Below are 21,654 nucleotides of genomic sequence, written 5' to 3'. Positions count from 1 at the left end.
CAGTCCTTACTTCTTTTAGGGACCCCTCCCTTAATTCTATAGGTCTTCGTTCAGACTAGCCGAGGACGAAGGCGGGTCTATTCACTAGGAACAGGCAGCCCGCTAGATCGTAGGGATTCAGCTTAATCTTACTGTAGGGACAGCTTTCCCCTATCTTTCCTTTGTTCTTGTTGCAGATCATAACAGTAAGTCCAGCCCAAAAAAAACAAAAAAAAATTAAAGGAAAGAAATTTAGGGATCAGTATGGTTTCCGTCCAGGAGTTGGCTCAACGCTTGCAGGGATTGTCTCTGGAGGTGGCCGAGCTCCAGCAACACGCGAGTAGCTGTTCTGGAGCGCATTTTGTCGAACCCAAGGTAGGACTGCCTGATGTTTTTTGTGGTAAACAGCAAGATTTTTTTTTCCTTTAAAAATGCTTCTTTGTTATATTTTCGTTTGAGACCAAGATCCTCTGGGAATGAATCACAGCGCATTGGTTTTATTATGTCACTTTGGAACAAGGAACCACAGGGGTGGGCCTTTTCTCTCCAACCTAATGATCCGTGTTTGGGGTCTGTTGAGGAATTTTTTTCTGCTATGGGGCTATTATATGATGATCCTGATCGAATCTCATCTGCTGAATCAGAACTTAGACGTTTGAATCAGGGGTCAGATGATGTTGAAATTTATTGCACACACTTCAGGAGATGGGCCTCAGAAGTTAAATGGAATGATTCTGCGCTGAGATGTTTATTTCTTGCTGGTCTGAGTGAAAGGGTTAAGGATTTGCTAATTGCATTACCTGCACCTGAGACACTGCAGGAAGCTATGCAGTTAGCTGTTAGTGTGGACAGGAGACTGAGGTCCAGGGTGAATGATGTAAAAACTCCTGTAACGTCAGGTCCTAGTTCCCAGAAAATCTGCTCTGATAGCGGAGAACCAATGGAGGTGGGGGCAATGTCACTCCGCTCTCAGGAAAGAGACCGGAGATTCGCCGAAGGTTTGTGTTTTTATGGTGGTAAAGCTGACCATTTGATTAAAGTATTGTGAGCGTCGTTTAAGTAAAGAAAAAAAAAAAAAAAGGTCAGTTACGCAAGTATAGCTTGTTTACGCTCTGCAGGAGTATTTCTTTCTGGGAGTACCACTCTGCAGGGAGATTTGATTGAATTTCAGGTATTTGTGGATTGTGGTGCAACACTTAATGTGACTGATAAAGGGTTTTTGGAAAACCTTAAATTGAAATCCAAACCTTTGTCATCACTTATTTCTGTGGTTGCAATTGATAACACTCCCTTGAAATGTATTACTCACAAGACTGCTGCATTTCCCCTCACTATCAATGGAGTTCACCAAGAAATTTTGGACTTGGTTGTTTTGGATAATTTGCCCTCTCCAGTTGTTCTAGGATTGCCTTGGTTAAAACTGCACAATCCTTTATTGGACTGGTCTACTAATGTGATTAAGTCTTGGAGTCCGAAGTGCTATGATAAATGTTGTAATGGTCGCATTGCGGCTGTGGTAAAAGTGGAATTACCTGTACCTATTCAAGATTTTTGGAGGGTTTTTTCGGAGGAGGAGTCGCAAGTTTTACCTCCTCATAGGGATTATGATTGTGCCATTGAGTTTGTTCCAGGTGCAACTCTTCCCAAAAGTCGCTTGTTTAATTTGACTATCCCTGAAAGAAAGTCTAGAGACTAGCCTGGCTGCTGGTCACATTAGACCTTCTAAGTCGCCGGTGGCAGTTGGATTCTTCTTTGTTAAAAAAAAGGACGGTGGTTTACGTCCATGTCTGGATTTTCGTGAAATAAGATTACCGTAGGAATTCCTACCCATTGCCATTAATTCCTGACTTGTTTAACCAGTTAGTGGGGGCCAAGTGGTTCTCCAAAATTGATCTCCGGGGGGCATACAATTTGTTACGAGTGAAGGAGGGTGATGAATGGAAAACTGCTTTTAACAATCCGGTTGGTCATTTTGAGAATCTGGTGATGCCTTTTGGTCTTACTAATGCACCTGCATTTTTTCAGAACCTTATTAATGACATCCTGAGACCTTTGATTGGTAAGAATGTGGTTGTGTATTTGGATGACATTTTGATTTATTCGCCAGATCTGGAGTCCCATTGGCAGAGTGTACGTGAAGTTTTGCAGTTATTGAGTGATAATTCACTCTTTGCTAAGCTGGAGAAATGTGAGTTCGCTGTGCAGAAAATTAGTTTTTTGGGCTACATTGTCTCCAGCGAGGGCTTTGAGATGGACCCTGTGAAGGTTCAGGCTGTGCAGGAATGGCCTAGGCCTATTGGTTTGAAATCTATACAGAGATTTTTGGGTTTTGCCAATTATTACAGGAAATTCATTAAGAATTTTTCTGTAATTGTTAAACCTCTAACCGATCTCACCAAGAAAGGTGCGAATACGGCCCAGTGGACTACTGGGGCCATTGAAGCGTTTGAGTATCTCAAGGAGAGGTTCAGTTCTGCCCCTATCCTTATACAGCCTGATGAGACCAAGCCTTTTTTGGTCGAGGTCGATGCTTCATCGGTGGGGGTCGGAGCAGTATTGTCTCAAGAGAACAAGGGTGGAATACATCCTTGTGCCTTCTTTGAGGAAATTTTCAGAAACCGAACTCAATTATGATGTTGGAAATCGGGAGTTGCTGGCTATTAAACTTGCGTTTGAACATTGGCGTCATTTTTTGGAAGGCGCTAGATTTCCTATTCAGATTTTCACAGATCATAAGAATTTGATCTATCTGGATGCTGCCAAGCGCTTGAATGCCCGTCAAGCTAGGTGGGCACTTTTTTTTTCTCGGTTTCATTTTTCTGTTACCTATATCCCTGGTACTAAGAATGTTAAAGCCGATGCTTTATCTCGCAGTTTCTCTCCTACAGTCGGTGCCAAGGAGGAGGAGAGCATTTTACAGAAAGGAGTTGTGGTGGCGGCTTTGGACTCCGTTTTGGAGAATGGGATTCTGAAAGCTCAAGATGATGCCCTATCTAACACTCCCCATGGGAGGTTGTTCGTGCCTAGAGCCTTTAGGAGAGATTTGTTTGTGGAGTGTCATGAGTCTCGGTTGGCAGGTCATCCAGGAATTTCGGAAACTAAGAGACTTATCAGTCGCAGTTTTTGGTGGCCTGGATGGCAGAAGGAAGTCATCAAGTGGGTGCGTTAGTGTACTGTGTGTGGTAGGTCAAAGGCTTCACATACTCCTGCTGCGGGGTTGCTTTGCCCTCTGGAAGTTCCTAGTGCGCCTTGGACGCATCTCACAATGGATTTTATTACTGATCTTCCTGTGTCCGAGGGTTTTACTGTCATCTGGGTGGTCGTGGACCGTTTTAGTAAGATGTGTCACTTGGTTCCATTCATTAAGCTGCCCTGCGCCAAGACACTCGCTAAGGCGTTTGTTAAGGAGATTGTCAAACTCCATGGCGTTCCCACGGATATTGTTTCTGATAGAGGACCTCAGTTTGTGGCTTGCTTTTGGCGTGCTTTTTGTGACAGGTTGGGAGTCAATTCGTCATTTTCGTCTGGTTATCATCCTGAGTCTAATGGACAGACAGAAAGAAAGAACCAGGATGTTGAACAGTTTTTGCGTTGTTTTGTGGCAGACAATCAAGAGGTGTGGTCTGAGTTTCTGCCTCTCGCAGAATTTGCTCTTAACAATCATACATCCTCCTCTGGTGGGTGTTCTCCTTTTTTTTGTTGTACTGGGAGACATCAGTCTTTTGGTTCGTTCTCCAAATTAGGGTCGGCGGTGCCGGAGGAGGAGAATTTTTCCTGTGATTTGGAGAGAGTTTGGACTAATGTATGTTGCAACCTTCAAGAGGCTAACAAGAAATCCAAGAAGTATTTTGACAGGAAACGTAAAGAGGTTTTGTTTACTGTGGGTGACATGGTTTGGTTGTCCTCGAAGAACCTGCGGTTGAGGATTCCCTCTAAAAAACTGGGTCCTAAGTTTGTGGGTCCATTTAAAGTGCTTCAGGTTGTTAACCCGTCTGCTATTAGGTTGGACGTCCCTACTTCCAGGAAGATTAATCCTGTGTTTCATGTTTCCTTGTTGAAAAAGGCTGACGTTTCTGATAGGGACGCCACTGTCACAGTTCCTCCTGTGGTGGAAGACGGCAAATTTGAGATTTTGCGTATCTCGAATTCTAGATGGCATAGAGGAGTTTTTATAACAAAAAGAGAGAAAAAAAATTTAATTAACAAAGAACCAGCTATGGCTTTTTTTACCATCTCCCAAAGTCCATAAGGACCTCGTAAATCCACCTGGACGACCTATTATTTCGGGGATTAATTCTTTCACTAGCTGTTTGTCACACTATCTGGATTTACATTTACAAGCACATGTCAAATCACTGCCCTCATATTTGAAAGACTCGAGCCACCTCATTAGTCTCTTGGAGGGAAAGGATTGGGAGGAGAATTTTTTATTTCTAACCCTAGATGTGGTAGCGTTATATTCAAATATAGAACATAATTTGGGTATAAGAGCTGCCAGATTTTATTTGGAGAAAAATGAAAAGATGCCAGATGAACAAGTAGAATTTCTTCTGACTGGTTTGCAATTCATTTTGCGTCATAATGTCTTTGAGTTTAATGGACAACTGTACCTGCAGCAGCATGGTACCGCGATGGGGACTCGGGTAGCCCCAAGTTTTGCAAATTTATTTATGGGGCTATTTGAGTCCCTATCCCCACTTAATTCAGAAAAATACAAAGACAACATAATAATGTATAAACGTTTTATAGATGACTTATTAATTATTTGGAGGGGGGATATAGAACAAGCCCATTTGCTGGTAAGGGAAATGAATCAAAACACATGGGGCATTTCCTTTACATCCACTATCAGCGCTGAAAAAATAGTTTACTTGGATTTAGAGATTTCACATATGAAAAAGAAAATCGTAACAAAAACACATTTTAAAAAAGTAGACATCAATGGATATTTACATTATAACAGTGCACACTATACTAAATGGAAGAATAATATTCCATTCAGTCAATATTTAAGAATAAGGAAAAATAATAGTAGTAAACAGGATTATATAACACAAAGCAAGATCCTGACTAACAGATTTCGGGAAAAAAAGTATCCAAAAACCCTAATACAACAAGCTTATAAGGTAAACTTACCAAAAACTCAGGGTGAATGTTTGAAAAAAACGCTTGAAAATACTAGAGAAAAAAGCACTGAAAAAACTGTGAGAAAATGCTGTTATGGATACAACTAAATCTCATCTGAAATCTAATGATGAGAAATGGCAGTTCAATTTCATTACAACCTATAATAAAGATGACGAAAAAAATTCGTGGAATCTTGAAAAAACACTGGTATATCTTAAAACAAGATCCCTTGCTACGAAATGTATTACCACAAGTCCCCAATATGACATTTAGAAGGGGAAAAACAATAAGGAACATGGTAGCTCCCAGCCGATTAAAAAACTTCATGAAAAACCACAATTGCTCAAAAAAGGTGAATAAACCTGGAGTATATAAATGCAACCAGAAAAAATGTCAGTGCTGCTATAATATAGCAGATAAACAACAACACATAGTTTCCAAGAGTACAGGTGAAATATTTCAGACAGAATAACATTTGACATGTACAAGCGACTTTGTTATATATGTTATAAATTGTGACTGTGGCCTCCAGTATGTGGGGAGGACCATGCAAATGGTCCGAACCCGACTGAATGGCCACAGACACAATGCCAGAGTCGGTCTCCTTATCCATAGTCTATCAAGACACCTTTTGCTAACACATAAAAAAGAATTCAACGTTACTTTGACACCGATTGAACCCTTGAGATGTTTCCAATAGGATACAACAGTTAAATAAAAAGGAGGCCTTCTGGATATACAGATTGAGGACCATGTACCCAGACGGCCTCAATGATAAATTAGAGAACATATAATACCGCTAAATTTTTTGGGGTTAAGAATCGAAGTCTACAAACCTCGTAAATGAGGTAGAGGGAGAAAAGCTAAAGAGAATAAAATGAAAAATTAAGTACCCAGAGACTATAACTGCGAGTGGCTCAATGGAGTAAATACGCAAATATTGTAGATATGGGGAATCTAAATGTAGGAGTTCCAATCCCGGCAGATACTGGTTCATATATTGGTGATAAATTCGTTATACCTTAGAATTGGGAGAAATATTTTTCCCTTATTGGTGATGTAGTAGATAAGATAAAAATGGAGTTCTTAATATTGATGACATCGTTATATTCTAGAATCGGGAAAAATATTTTTCCCTTATCAGTGAAGTAGAAAATAGGATAGTAAATGGAGTCATATGACAAATAATTTTATTAATTTTATAGAAAAAAATTTTATTGAATAGGAAAAAACAATATATAGTGGTGTTTTTTTTTGTTTTTTTTTGGTTCGCCCTCCCCCCTTTCTAAATACATATAGAATTCACTTTTAATTAACTGCTTAATACCTTTTAGAAGTGCACATGTGTTTTAAATTGATGAAAATTGATTGAGGGGTTGGATTAGTTCCTCCTCCTCTTTTTATGCTATATAAATGTATTCTTTAAAGACCATTATGATTTTACCTGATGAAGGCTAATGTTATGTATAGCCGAAACGCGTTGTTTGTATAAAAATAAACTGGATTATTCCTGAAAGATTTGGAGTAAGTAATGAATCACCTGGAAGCGCTCCCTGACAAACTGGAAACTCTTTCTTGCAATTTCTGACGAGTCTCCTGCATAGGAGCTCGTTTTACCTGTTTTTGAGCTGCAGGCCACCAGATCCAGACGACTACTCCACTCCCTAAAGACAGGGTTAGATGCTGGATAACAAGACACCACAAAGGTGAGAGCAATTTTTAATTCTAATTCGATATTATTAAAATACTACACTTAGATCTGCGTCCCCCTTGCTTTTCTCCTTTTCCTTTTATTCATCCGGATGGAATAGAGGGAGATTACAGTATCTTGTCTCCTGGAAGGGTTTCGGTCCCGAAGACAACTCCTGGGTAAGGACGGATGATGTCTCTGCTCCTAGGCTTGTTAAAGCGTTCCACAGGAGGTTTCCGGATAGGCCTGAGCCTGGAGGATCTGGAGGATCCTCATAAAAGAGGGGGGGTACTGTTAGTTTTTTCTAACAGGAGGGTTCTATCTTGTGTTTTGCGGTCATGTGACCATCTGCCTATATATTCCAGCTCCGCCCTTCTGGCTTTGCTGGACTTCAGTGTTTGACTGTTTTGCTAGCCTGGTGCTTCGGTGCCTATCTCTGTCAGTTCGCTTGGTCCTCTGGGACCTCTAGTACTTTTTGTCAGTTTGTCTTTTGTGTTCTGCAACAACTTCTGTTTAGGAGGTGTCCCATTTTTGTCCCAGTCCTTAGTTCTTTTAGGGACCCCTCCCTTAATTCTATAGGTCTTCGTTCAGACTAGCCGAGGATGAAGTCGGGTCTGTTCACTAGAACAGGCAGCCCGCTAGATCGTAGGGATTCAGCTTAGTCTTACTGTAGGGACAGCTTTCCCCTATCTTTCCTTAGTTCTTGTTGCAGATCATAATAATAGGAACCAGTTTCTGAAGCCGGGTGTACTGTGCATGACCGGAAGTTATTTTCTAAACCTCCGGATATGCACAGTGCGCGACTCTGAAGCCGGGAGGCATACACTCGGCTTCAGAAAAGCAGCGACGCTGCCGGAATGAGTGGTGCGCATGCACGAGATTTGCATGAGTGGAGATGACGCAGCTTGTGCAAATAATGTTATCATGCCCACAGAGGAAAGAGGGCTGACCAGTGTGGGGCAACTAATGCCTTATCGACTATAGTCAAAGTCCTAATAAGCATGGGAAATGGGGACAATATAAAGGTTTTTTTGTTTGTTTGTTTTTTTTATACCTTGTTTTCACTCAATAATGTTAAACAGGGCTGGTTAGGCAGGGAATTTGCTCATACAAAGGTGAATGTGCTGCTGGGTTGGAGGGCATGGGGCTCCCTTTAAACTAATGCAGTCAAGTCGAAAAACTCATTGTGATCGCTGAATGGAAAACGGATTGGGGCAGATTTACTAATGTGTTTGCGTTTAGACCATAATAAAAGAGGCATTAAATTTGTCACATTCAAGTTTTGGGGTTTTTTTTTGTTTGTTTTTTTAAAAAAGGAAGCTGATGTCCAGGGTGTATGTAGTCTACAGCTTTTTCTTTGGCATACACAGCCATGTTGATTAGTTACAAAAAAGCCATGACAAGAGATAACAGGTAGCAAGATCTGAGGCCAAAGTCAATACACCACTTCATAGAGCGTTAGGTAACAAGGAAGGATATTACCAAGAAGGTCATTTGATCCTGCAAGTGTTGGATCTGAGAAGCAGAGCAATCATTAAGTTCACAAATTGACATTACATAGTGTTTACAGCTCTACTTTTCCACTGAGCTTTGGAAAGAGCCTAATGCTCATCAAGTAGAAGGGTTCTTCTATAGATTTAGGACATGGGTGAGCAGAAGGTAATGGACATTTCATCACTGCTTCCCCAGCTAGTTATAACCATTACAAATTAAGGTGAAATAAATGTTTTGTTTTTGTTTTTAAACAGACATTAGGGCTTCCCTGACACGATGAGTATTTGGTGCGTTTTTGTTGTTGCAGATTTTCTGAACCAACTAGCTAACTAGGGTTGCTTGCTTTTTTCACTGCACTTTTTTTTTTTTTTTTTTTTTTGGGGGGGGGGGTATTCACTATTACATTTTTCAGCTGCGTTTTTGTTTCTTTTTGTAACGTCATGTGTTATATAAAGCTGCTTTGTTTTGTACTTGAGGTTACTTAAAGTTTAATCAAAGTTGTTAGTCAATAAGGATAACGCGTTTCTAATGCACTGCCGCTCAAGAAACACACTAATAACACATGTTTTGTTTTTTTTACCTGCGGATGTCCAGGGCTATGCCTGGGTTTAAAAATAAAAATTATTATATATATGAAAAAGTTTGGGCACCCCTATTAATCTTAAGCTTAATGTTTTATAAAAATTGGTGTTTTTGCAACAGCTATTTCAATTTGATATATGTAATAACTGTTGGACACAGTAATGTTTTTGCCTTGAAATGAGGTTTATTGTACTAACAGAAAATGTGCAATCTGCATTCAAACAAAATTTGACAGGTGCATAAGTATGGGCACCCTTATCATTTTCTTGTTTTAAATACTCCTACCTACGTTTTACTGACTTACTAAAGCACTTTTTTTGGTTTTGTAACCTCATTGAGCTTTGAACTTCATAGCCAGGTGTATGCAATCATGAGAAAAGCTACTTAAAGTGGCCACTTGCAAGTTGTTCTCCTGTTTGAATCTCCTCTGAAGAGTGGCATCATGGGCTCCTCAAAACAACTGTCAAATGATCTGAAAACAAAGATTATTCAACATAGTTGTTCAGGGGAAGGATACAAAAAGCTGTCTCATCGATTTAACCTGTCAGTTTCCACTGTGAGGAACATAGTAAGGAAATGGAAGAACACAAGGACAGTTCTTGTTAAGGCCAGAAGTGGCAGGCCAAGAAAAACATCAGAAAGGCAGAGAAGAAGAATGGTGAGATCAGTCAAGGACAATCCTCAGACCACCTCCAGAGAGCTGCAGCATCAACTTGCTGCAGATGGTGTCACTGTGCATCGGTCAACTATACAACGCACCTGGCACAAGGAGAAGCTGTATAGGAGAGTGATGCGAAAGAAGCCGTTTCTGCAAGCACGCCACAGAGTCGGCTGAGGTATGCAAAAGCACATTTGGAGAAGCCAATTCCTTTTTGGAAGAAGGTCCCGTGGACTGATGAAACCAAGACTGAGTTGTTTGGTCATGCAAAAAGGCGTTATGCATGGCGGCAAAAAAAACACAGCATTCCAAGAAAAACACTTGCTACCCACAGTAAAATTTGGTGCAGGTTCCATCATGCTTTGGGGCTGTGTGGCCAATGCCGGCACCGGGAATCTTGTTAAAGTTGAGGGACGCATGGATTCCACTCAGTATCAGCAGATTCTTGACAATAATGTTCAAGAAACTGTGACAAAGTTGAAGTTACGCAGGGGATGGATCTTTCAGCAAGACAATGATCCAAAACACCGCTCCAAATCTACTCAGGCATTCATGCAGAGGAACAATTACAATGTTCTGGAATGGCCATCCCAGTCCCCAGACCTGAATATCATTGAACATCTGTGGGATCATTTGAAGAGGGCTGTCCATGCTCGGCGACCATCAAACTTAACTGAACTGGAATTGTTTTGTAAAGAGGAATGGTCAAAAATACCTTCATCCAGGATCCAGGAAATCATTAAAAGCTACAGGAAGCGACTAGAGGCTGTTATTTTTGCAAAAGGAGGATCTAATAAATATTAATGTCACTTTTCTGGTGAGGTGCCCATACTTATGCACCTGTCAAATTTTGTTTGAATGCAGATTGCACATTTTCTGTTAGTACAATAAACCTCATTTCAAGGCAGAAACATTACTGTGTCCAACAGTTATTACATATATCAAACTGAAATAGCTCTTGCAAAAACACCAATTTTTATAAAACATTAAGCTTAAGATTAATAGGGGTGCCCAAACTTTTTCATATAACTGTATTATATATATATATATATATATATATATATATATATATATATATATATATATATATATATATATATATATATATATATATATATATATACACACATACATACACAGTGCCTACAAGTAGTATTCAACCCCCTGCAGATTTAGCTGGTTTGATAACATGCAAATAAGTTAGAGCCTTCAAACTGTAAACGAGAGTAGGTTTTATGAACAGAAGCATAAATCTTACAAACCAAAAAGTTATGTTGCTCAGTTGAATTTTATTAAATTTTAAACATAAAAGTGTGGGTCAATTATTATACAACCCCTATGTTTAATATTTTGTGGAATAACCCTTGTTTGCAATTACAGCTAATAATCGTCTTTTATAAGACCTGATCAGGCCGGCACAGGTCTGTGGAGTTATCTTGGCCCACTCCTCCATGCAGATCTTCTCCAAGTTATCTAGGTTCTTTGGGTGTCTCATGTGGACTTTATTCTTGAGCTCCTTCCACAAGTTTTCAATTGGGTTAAGGTCAGGAGACTGACTAGGCCACTCCAACACCTTGACTTTTTCCCTCTTGAACCAGGCCTTGGTTTTCTTGGCTGTGTGCTTTGGGTCGTTGTCTTGTTGGAAGATGAAATTACGACCCATCTTAAGATCCTTGATGGAGGAGCGGAGGTTCTTGGCCAAAATCTCCAGGTAGGCCGTGCTATCCATCTTTCCATGGATGCGGACCAGATGGCCAGGCCCCTTGGCAGAGAAACAGCCCCACAGCATGATGCTGCCACCACCATGCTTGACTGTAGGGATGGTATTCTTGGGGTCGTATGCAGTGCCATCCATTCTCCAAACGTCACGTGTGTGGTTGGCACCAAAGATCTCGATCTTGGTCTCATCAGACCATAGAACCTTGAACCAGTCTGTCTCAGAGTCCTCCAAGTGATCATGAGCAAACTGTAGACGAGCCTTGACATGACGCTTTGATAGTAAAGGTACCTTACGGGCTCGTCTGGAACGGAGACCATTGCGGTGGAGTACGTTACTTATGGTATTGACTGAAACCAATGTCCCCACTGCCATGAGATCTTCCCGGAGCTCCTTCCTTGTTGTCCTTGGGTTAGCCTTGACTCTTCGGACAAGCCTGGCCTCGGCACGGGAGGACACTTTCAAAGGCTGTCCTGGCCGTGGAAGGCTAACAGTAGTTCCATAAGCTTTCCACTTACGGATGATGCTCCCAACAGTGGAGACAGGTAGGCCCAACTCCTTGGAAAGGGTTTTGTACCCCTTGCCAGCCTTGTGACCCTCCACGATCTTGTCTCTGATGGCCTTGGAATGCTCCTTTGTCTTTCCCATGTTGACCATGTCTGAGTGCTGTTCACAAGTTTGGGGAGGGTCTTAAATAGTCAGAAAAGGCTGGCAAAAGAGATCTTTAATCCACACATGTGAAGTTCATTATTCTTGGTGCCTGAACTACTTCTTAATACTTTAGGGGGACCAAACAGAATTCTTGTGGTTTGAGGGGTTGAATAATAAATGACACTCTGAATTAACTTTTTAAAAAAATAAAAAATTTGCTGCAGTGCATTTCCCACTTCCAGGCTGATCTACAGTACAAATGTCACAATGCCAAGTTAATTCCGCATGTGTCAACCAGCTAAATCTGCAGGGGGTTGAATACTACTTGTAGGCACTGTATATATATATATATTAGTACAGACCAAAAGTTTGGACACACCTTCTCATTTAAAGATTTTTCTGTATTTTCATGACTTTGAAAATTGTGTTGTGCAGAAGTCAGGTGGATACATAGCTGATAGTCCTACTGAATAGACTGTTAGAATTTGTATTATGGCAAGAAAAAAGCAGCCAAGTAAAGAAAAACAAGTGGCCATCATTACTTTAAGAAATGAAGGTCAGTCAGTCCGAAAAATTGGGCAAACTTTGAAAGTGTCCCCAAGTGCAGTTGCAAAAACCATCAAGCGCTACAAAGAAACTGGCTCACATGAGGACCACCCTAGGAAAGGAAGACCAAGAGTCACCTCTGCTTCTGAGGATAAGTTTATCCGAGTCACCAGCCTCAGAAATCGCAGGTTAACAGCAGCTCAGATTAGAGACCAGGTCAATGCCACACAGAGTTCTAGCAGCAGACACAGCTCTTCAACAACTGTTAAGAGGAGACTTTGTGCAGCAGACCTTCATGGTAAAATAGCTGCTAGGAAACCACTGCTAAGGACAGGCAACAAGCAGAAGAGACTTGTTTGGGCTAAAGAACACAAGGAATGGACATTAGACCAGTGGAAATCTGTGCTTTGGTCTGATGAGTCCAAATTTGAGATCTTTGGTTCCAAACACCGTGTCTTTGTGCGACGCAGAAAAGGTGAACGGATGGACTCTACATGCCTGGTTCCCACCGTGAAGCATGGAGGAGGAGGTGTGATGGTGTGTGGGTGCTTTGCCAGTGACACTGTTGGGGATTTATTCAAAATTGAAGGCATACTGAACCAGCATGGCTACCACAGCATCTTGCAGCGGCATGCTATTCCATCCGGTTTGCGTTTAGTTCGACCATCATTTATTTTTCAACAGGACAATGACCCCAAACACACCTCCAGGCTCTGTAAGGGCTATTTGACCAAGAAGGAGAGTGATGGGGTGCTACGCCAGATTACCTGGCCTCCACAGTCACCAGACCTGAACCCTATCGAGATGGTTTGGGGTGAGCTGGACCGCAGAGTGAAGGCAAAAGGGCCAACAAGTGCTAAGCATCTCTGGGAACTTCTTCAAGATTGTTGGAGACCATTTCCGGTGACTACCTCTTGAAGCTCATCAAGAGAATGCCAAGAGTATGCAAACCAGGCATCAAAGCAAAAGGTGGCTACTTTGAAGAACCTAGAATATAAGACATATTTTCAGTTGTTTCACACTTTTTTGTTAAGTATATAATTCCACATGTGTTAATTCATAGTTTTGATGCCTTCAGTGTGAATGTACAATTTTCATAGTCATGAAAATACCTTCTCATTTAAAGATTTTTCTGTATGTCCAAACTTTTGGTCTGTATTGTAAAAAAAAAAAATATATATATATATATATATATATATATATATATATATATATATATATATATATATATATTAGTGACAAGGCACTCACAGGAGGACCATGGCCCATTGAGATAACATTTTTGATGGCCTATGAATATTCAGAGAGAGAAGGGGGTTGGCTAAGCTATTGAAAAAAAGCTGACAACTAGCCTCCTTTACATATAGCACTAATGAGTTGCCAACACTTTGGCTTTGTGTTGAGCACAAGGCGGGAGTGTACATGCAGGAATAATATTTATTTTGGGGGGTATATGAGTGTTTTACCAATTTGTTTGCAGCATTTTTAACTTATTTTGCACCTTTTATCATTTGCACTCTTTTTTTTTTTTTTTTTGCTTTGCACCATGCGTAGCATTTTTGGGGGGATATGAATGGGCTCATCTTTGTTGATTTCTAATACATTTTTAATTTCAGATTTTTGGCCCAAGGACATTACACCTTAGTCAGACGTCAGTAATTTTTCTTATATGTAAAAACCATCCAATTCTCCTCAGCAGTTCGGATCCGATTTTTATCCGTGTGTCAGTTTTGACCATGATTGTTTCATCAGTGATTCTCTCATTTGCCAAAAAAAAAAGAAAATATTGCAAAGATTCTCCATCCTATTAGAATATTAAAAACAGACAGCACACGGATTAAACACAGATGGCAAGGCGTGCAGTCAGTGAGTTTTCACAAGCCCATAGACATTTGGCCATGTGAACAGTTCTATTGATTGAAATGGGTCCAAGATGTATCTGCAAAAATAACGGGTATAACAAGTAAAAAAAAAAAAAAATAATAACCTAAGGGCATTACCATGAGTGTAATATTTGTGCTGTTATTCAACTTTTAAACCAGCTAAATAATAGCCCATTTACAGGGTTCGGAGCGCCATCCTTTGACAAGCATTGACTGCGGTAACATTACCCGAAATCACAGGCTGTCTTCAGCTTTCTATCACAGAGGTCACATTGATCTCTGGAAACTGGCACCTTCTCTGTCAAACATTGACAATTAGTAGCGCTGTAATTGATGTCATGAAACCGTTGAGAGAACTGGAAATAAAACAATCAAGTAGTTCACATCTATTGTACAGGGAGGATGGAGATTCCGGCCCTATCTCACACTTGGATTTCTACGTCTCCTGTGTTTGCACTGCAGGGTGGTAAAGGCTGCACCTTGTTCTGGTAAAGTAGGGAGCAAAAAAAAAAAGGTACATTCTTAAAAGGGAACTGGTCGTATCTCTAAATGCTATTTACCTTCAGATATAGGGTTAATCTGCAGGCAAATAGTGTTACAATGCTAAAAGAGCGGCTATCGGGAGAAAATGAGCTTGATACCTCCCGAGAACGATATGCCCGGAGCAGCCACAGTCACTGCTCAGTATACAGTGAATGGTCGCTGTATACTTTGTTCTGTCTTCTGGGTAGTGACTGTAGCCCCATCAGCTCACCTCTATGGCAGCTGCTGGGCGGAATAAAGTTCATTTTCTCCTGGTAGCCAGGCTTTCAGTAAGGAAGCCAAGCAGCCCTATATCTGCAGGTGAATAGAGTTTGGGGACATCACAGGTCCCCTTTAAACAAAAAAAAAAAAAAAAGGGGAGTAGCAATGCTGGATTTATTGCTTTATCAATGGGCATGGGATATTTTTGATCTAACCTTATTCAATCGAATGAGATTGAGCTGCAATACCACACACAGCCAGGTGACAATAGTGGCAGTCTTTCTGGAAGAAAGCAGCCATGTTTATTAAAAGGGAAACTAACAAATTATGACCTATTGTTTATATCAGGCTTTTTGGTTTGTTTGTTTTTTCTGTCATAACACCATCTTTATTAACAAACACAATTTGTAATCATGCATCGTTGACACCTGCCAAAGAGGCTTTTTTTTTTTTTTTTTTTTTAAAGACTAAGGCTATGTGCACACAATGTTTGTTTTTTAACAGATTTCAACTGGAATCCTCCAGAAAAAGTGCTTCAAAAGAAACAGTGCACAGCAATCTCAAAACAACACTGTTGTGCACATATTCTGTCTGATGTTGTTTCTTTTAACTTCTTCAAGGTTCAGAAACCCTAAAGTGGTTAAAAGAAGTGACATGCTCACTCTTCACAGTATAGAGTACAAGATGCCGGCAGCGAAGCCGCCGCAATGACAACAGAAAACCGGTGGTGAAGGTGCTACATAGAAATTACAGATGGCGTTTTCCTGAAGCGACTTCGCATAGCCTAATACTTCAGGATTACAATGACTCTATACAAAACGGAAAACACAGGATCCTTCCAACACAATAGGCAATGTCATAGCTGGTCCTGCTCCCCCTCCTCTTCACACTTTCCTTTGCACATACTCAGCAAATGCTTCAATAGAGTCTGTTTATTCTGGCTATGTACATATGTTGTTTCCTGAAATAATGGGAATTTAGAGTCTTTATAAAAAATAAAAAAAAAGCCCAGTGTGAAAATTGATTGCGAGATTTTCATTTTTAATCCGAATTGTTATTTAGATCATTTTCTGATGATACATTCCTTTTTAATCTTATACAATCCTTTTAAAAATCTTCCTCAGACTACATCTTTTGTTTAGACTACCCATACACTACAGGTTTGGGATCAGATATGACTGATAATAGCCGATACAGAACTGTGGAAAAGTCACAGGTAGTGAATTTTCGGAAAAGTCATCATTTGAAACATTTTAAAACAGAGTTGAACTAACAGAAATCTAACTTTTGGACTCCTGGAAACTACAAGAAAATTCATGAGCTTTAATACATGTGTGTGTAAAACCATTAATAGAGAAAACTTTTGCAGCTGAAATTACGGCTGCGTGCCCACTATGCGTTTTTCAAGCATTTTTGCAGCGGAATTTCCACAGTGAAAACGCTTAAAAAAAACGCTTGGTAATACGTGCCCCGTGGTCCCCATTGATAATCCGCATGTGCTGTGCACATGCTGCGGAAATTTCTGCTGCGGATTATCATTGCGGAAAAATATGCAGCATGTCCATTAATTTTGCGGACACGCAGCGTAATTGCCGCCATTGAATCGCTTAATATCCGCATGACTACACATGCGGATATTAAGCGATTCAATGTGAGGATGGTACCCGGGTCTGGAGGAGACTCTCCTCCAGACTCTGGTACCATAGAACCTGTTAAAAAAAGAATTAAAATAAAAAAATTATACTTACCTTCCGATGATCCCCGGTCTTCTCAGCGCTGCGTCCGGTGTGTTGGGCGGCCCGCGATGGTCTAAAAAGGACCTTCCATGACGTCATTTAGTCATGTGACAGGTCACGCGACCGCCGACGTCAGCGGTCGCGTGACCTGTCACATGACTAAATGACATCATGGAAGGTCCTTTCACACCACCGCGAGCCGCCCAACACACCGGACGCAGCGGAGAAAAGACCGGGGGCCATCGGAAGGTAAGTATAATCTTTATGTTTTACCATTTTTATTCTTTTTCTTAAATATTCCTTGGTTACACTATATAAATTCATGCCGGTTGCATGGATTTATATAGTGTGACCAAGTTGTCAAGCACTTTTCCAAGTCATGCTAAAATCGCTTGGAAAAGCCCTTGATAACCCGCATGCAGAAATGCATGTGAAGAACGCTTGACAAATGTAAAATCTGCATGCGTTTTTCCTGCCAGGGAGATGCGGAAAAAATATGCAGCATTTCTGCATCGTGGGCACTTAGCCTACATGTGACAGGGCTTGCTGATCTGCTTGGCTGTTATGGCTTTATAATGGAATGCAGCTCCGGTGGTTCAGTGCTTGTACAGTATACAGTACATTTACACCTGCTGCTCGCTGAGTCAGATTCTGGTGTATCAGAGCAACACTGCCGGCAAAGTGTGTACCCTCTGTCATGTTTAGTGTCAGGCCTGAGGGGTAGATGAATGACACAGGGACTTTCTCTTTGATGTTCACTATATCATGTACTGTCCCTTCAACTCTTACATTAGGTTTAACGCAGGATACCAGTTTTGTCAGGGGTGTTTCTAAAACAAACTTCTAACAGTCTCATCCCCGAGGCCCTGCACTAGGCATAAAGTGTATCTTTAAAGGGAATCTGTCACCAGGACTTTGCTCTCCTATACAAGAGCAGCATGATATAGGGGCAAAGTCTGATTCCAGCGATGTATCACTTACTGGGCTGCTTGCTGTCATTTTAACACAATCATGGTTTTATCTGCCAATCAATGGTGGGGGCGAGGTTATACAGAGATCATGAATATGGAGGACTACATGGCAGCAGGTCTGCTAGTCTTCTAAATATAACATCACTGTTTTATCAGCAGGAGATTATCAAAACTACACTAATCAGCCCAGTGAGTGACACATTGTTGGAATCTGGGTCTATCTCTACATTATGCTGTTCTCAGATATGTTGTCAAAAACCTGGTGACAGATTCCCTTTAATATTTACTACTAAAGTGGATCTGTCATACTTTCCCTATGCAAGGGCAGCCTATTAGGGCTACAGATTTACACGCCAGCAACCTGTTGATCATTCTCCCTTTGGCTAATAGGAGTATGTTCCTTTGCCACCCTTTACAAGTGGCCAGCATGTAACCAGTGGCTGCAACGGTCATGTGCCGTATTTGGCTAGCAATACTTAGGATTCATTTGCAGGTTGTGTGTTTCGCTGATATCTTTCCATAACTGTGGCAAAAGAAGGCAATAAAAACGCAATATGTACAGATTTTTTTTTTTGCAAGAGTTGCAGCTATGTGACTAAACGCTCAGTTCATTCCTATTTTTGGGACACACAAACTGTTTTGGCTACAAAAAAAAAAAAAAATATTGTAAATTTTGACTTCAAATTCACAGAGTTTTATCAGTGTATGCATTTTAGGGAAGAGTGAGGCTCTCCTGACCCCAGCATGACAGCTGCATTGCCTTGCGATCCTCGTATACGTATACGGCCGTCTGATTCTTCACTTACAGCATAAAGTTCAACATCACAATCCTCCCCCCAAACAAAGAAATAAATAATTGAAAACTCACACATACAAGTGACACAACGACAATATGTGTCAACTTACTAAATTTGGCAGAGGTCCATAAAGTTAGAGTATGTTCACACCTGTTTTGGAGGATCGATTAGGAAAATTCATTAGAGATTTTATAAATAAGCGCAGAAAAATAAAGGTCAGCATATTGCACATTGTTTTCCCAGTGAAATGATGGAAATCATGACAAAAACTAGAGAGACCCCATAATAGTTAATGTGGTCCATCAGGAGCGGTGTCATGTGACGGATCCGTCATTGCAAATAATTCTGTTTTTTGCGCCCTCATGACAAGAGAAACACAGAATTCTAAAAACAGATGTGAACTAAGTTTTAATGTTATTAATTCTGGAATGACCATGTAAAAATATGGTAACTTGAGGCCATAATTGTGCGAAAAAGTAGTAATTGGTTCAGAGGCTCCAAAACATGGAAAAAAAAATTAATTATAGATAAAGCAAATACTAAAGAAAGAAGGAACTGCTGAAAGTTTTAAAGGGGTATTTGGATATATAGATGATCATTTCTACTTTGGCTGGGTCCGATTGTTGGGACCCTCACTGATCGCCAGATTAGGGCACATTTATCTGGAACAACACTGATTTATCATGCTCCACTGATGTGACATTCATTTCCTATTTGACTAGCAGAGAAAGCTGGGTATAGCACTTCAGCAGTCTCATAGAGAATGAATGGAGCAGCTGTAAAAGCAAACACACTGACGATCCATTCTGAGGGATTGTGCAGACAACCATATTATCGGTCCCAGCGCAATCTGAGAAAACATCGGATCGCACTCGGAATTTTGTTATTCTAAGGGGTCGTGCAACGTGTCTGATATTTTCCTCGGACATAAGCTATAGAATAACTTTGGAAAAACTGTTGTAACGTTTCAGAAAAAGACTTTAATAGCTGTCTGGATAAAAGCCGCGCGCTATAGACTAGTCAGACAGGCGGATCCCCGGCGGCTTCTCCTAACCGGTCGCCTTGGATTGACAGGTCTGTATAGGCAGAGACCTGTCAATCCAAGGTAGCAGGCAGGGAGAAGCTGCTGAAAATCAGCCTGTCTAACTAGTATACAGCGTAGCTCAATCCCCAGCGGCTATTAAAGATTGTCTTTCTCTGACACACCGCAGCCTTTCAGAGTCAGACGTACCTGGCGGAGTCTAAACAGCCAGTGGCCGATACATGCTGCCCACAGATTGCGCAGCATCTATCAGCTGGCAGGTTCACTTTAAGCCCAGTGTTAATTGAGGGACCATTGTACTAGTTTTATCAGTTGCTGGGAACAACTAATATTGCTATCATAACAGTTTCTATATGGAGTTTGACAATGACAGTTCAGTGGCCACAGATTGATACATGTTACATGTATTTCATTAAGGGCTCTAGAAGACTTTGTGGACAATCCTTGAGCGAGCGTTCCTGGTGGCCATTTTAGTTGTCCACCGATTTGCTAAAAAAAAAAGATATAGCTAAGGAACAAAGTAACAGAAGAGGAAGACACATAATTACATGTTTATTTTTTAAAAGGAAATGTAACTATGATTATCATTTCGGATTATCTCAGGAAAAGAGTAGATTGATACTCTAGAAAAACTGGTACGGTAGCCACAAAAAGAAAAAAAAAGTTCCACGTCAGAACAAGGCAAAAACACTTTGGGTGTAGACCAGATAAAAGCATAGCACCGTTTCTACAGTTACTATGTATTGTATGGTAACACCAAGACGGGAATCAGACTTACATAACTTAGAATATACATTTACCCATTAATATTATGGTAAGTTGGTGGAATAAAGTTGACAATGGTGATATATCCTGACATTTCACTAGTTCACACTTATAAAATAATGGAAAAAAAAATCTAAGTAATTCTCACCAGTTATATGTAACAGTACAGTGTAATGTGTGGGTGAAATCATGATCATTGAAAAATGTAAAGTTCATCACTATAAATCTGCCTTTAAAATGTATGACGCGTAAATTACATCTGTGAGAATATTACATACTTTCCTCTGTAATAGCCGTTATCATTTCATACTATATGAAAATAAGCTATTGGAAATTTTCTATACCGAACAAAACTAATTCGCACATAAATGCAAAAAAAAAAAAAAAAAAAATTTACACAAAAAAAAAATTGCTCTAAATCCAACAAACTATAAAAAATAAAGATTGTCACAAAACTTTATAGAAACTTTACAGAATTTTCTGTGGATTTAGAATTCACGATGGTTAATTTCTTAAAGCAGATGTAAGTGCCATTGTATAGAAACTATGCATTCGGATTTCAGTATAAGGCTAAGTATTACTTTCCAAACTGTAATCTGTATAGTTTACATAGGAAAGTCAGTATATAATGAGCATGGCTGTTCCTTTAAGACATGCACATTGTACCTTTCTGTAGCAAGCTATTAAGTTCAAAGTCACCAAAGAAGAAAAAGCACAATGAGTCTGGCACAGGGCACTGGCTAGGGGTCATCTTACCTTTTGTCCTGATGTGCTTGGCACTGGGGGTCTGCACTGTGGGCCCCCAGGATGTCTGGATCTGCTGAGCAGAAGAGGACTTGTGAGCTGACAGTTACTTCTAATGCTGCTGCTGATCTTTAACCACACACTTAAATCATTCAGGAAATGATCTGCTGTAGTGAGAAGGAGGGTGCAGCCAGCAGCTCAGGAGGAGTCACTAGAGAGAAAGACAGACTACAAGGAGGCAGCAGACAAAGCATTACCTGCACAGGAGGGAGGGGAGAGTCTGCCAAACAGGTGTATCCTAGTGGGAGGCAGGACATCTCCGCCCGGTCCTAGAGCCGCCGTCACTGGGTAGAGAGTGGGACATGCCACAGACATGTGTCACTGCTCCTCTGCCTGTGTCTAGCTGTAGTTTTTTCACCTTAGCTCATTTACATGGACCTTAAGACTTACTCTATAAGTTCTGAGCATATTCTGTTTCTATTCTTTTCAGTGTCAGAAGAGCACACATTAGATAAAACACAGATTTCC

General features: G+C 40.5%; 1 protein-coding gene across 1 annotated transcript in view; it reads right to left on the bottom strand.

The window, feature by feature from the left end:
• Positions 1-21,372, bottom strand: part of GALNT6 (polypeptide N-acetylgalactosaminyltransferase 6) — a 107,988-nt gene extending 86,616 nt beyond the window's left edge. The window contains exon 1 of the mRNA XM_073663224.1: positions 21,139-21,372. The gene's annotated coding sequence lies outside the window, so the exon portion shown is untranslated. The remainder of the gene's footprint in view (positions 1-21,138) is intronic.
• Positions 21,373-21,654: the final 282 nt, after the last annotated feature.

Source organism: Phyllobates terribilis, unplaced genomic scaffold (genome assembly GCF_046119375.1).
Source record: "Phyllobates terribilis strain yellow unplaced genomic scaffold, ASM4611937v1 Scaffold_2__4_contigs__length_985480577, whole genome shotgun sequence".
NCBI classification, from domain to species: Eukaryota; Metazoa; Chordata; class Amphibia; order Anura; family Dendrobatidae; genus Phyllobates; species Phyllobates terribilis.
This window is presented reverse-complemented; position numbering and strand designations above follow the sequence as displayed.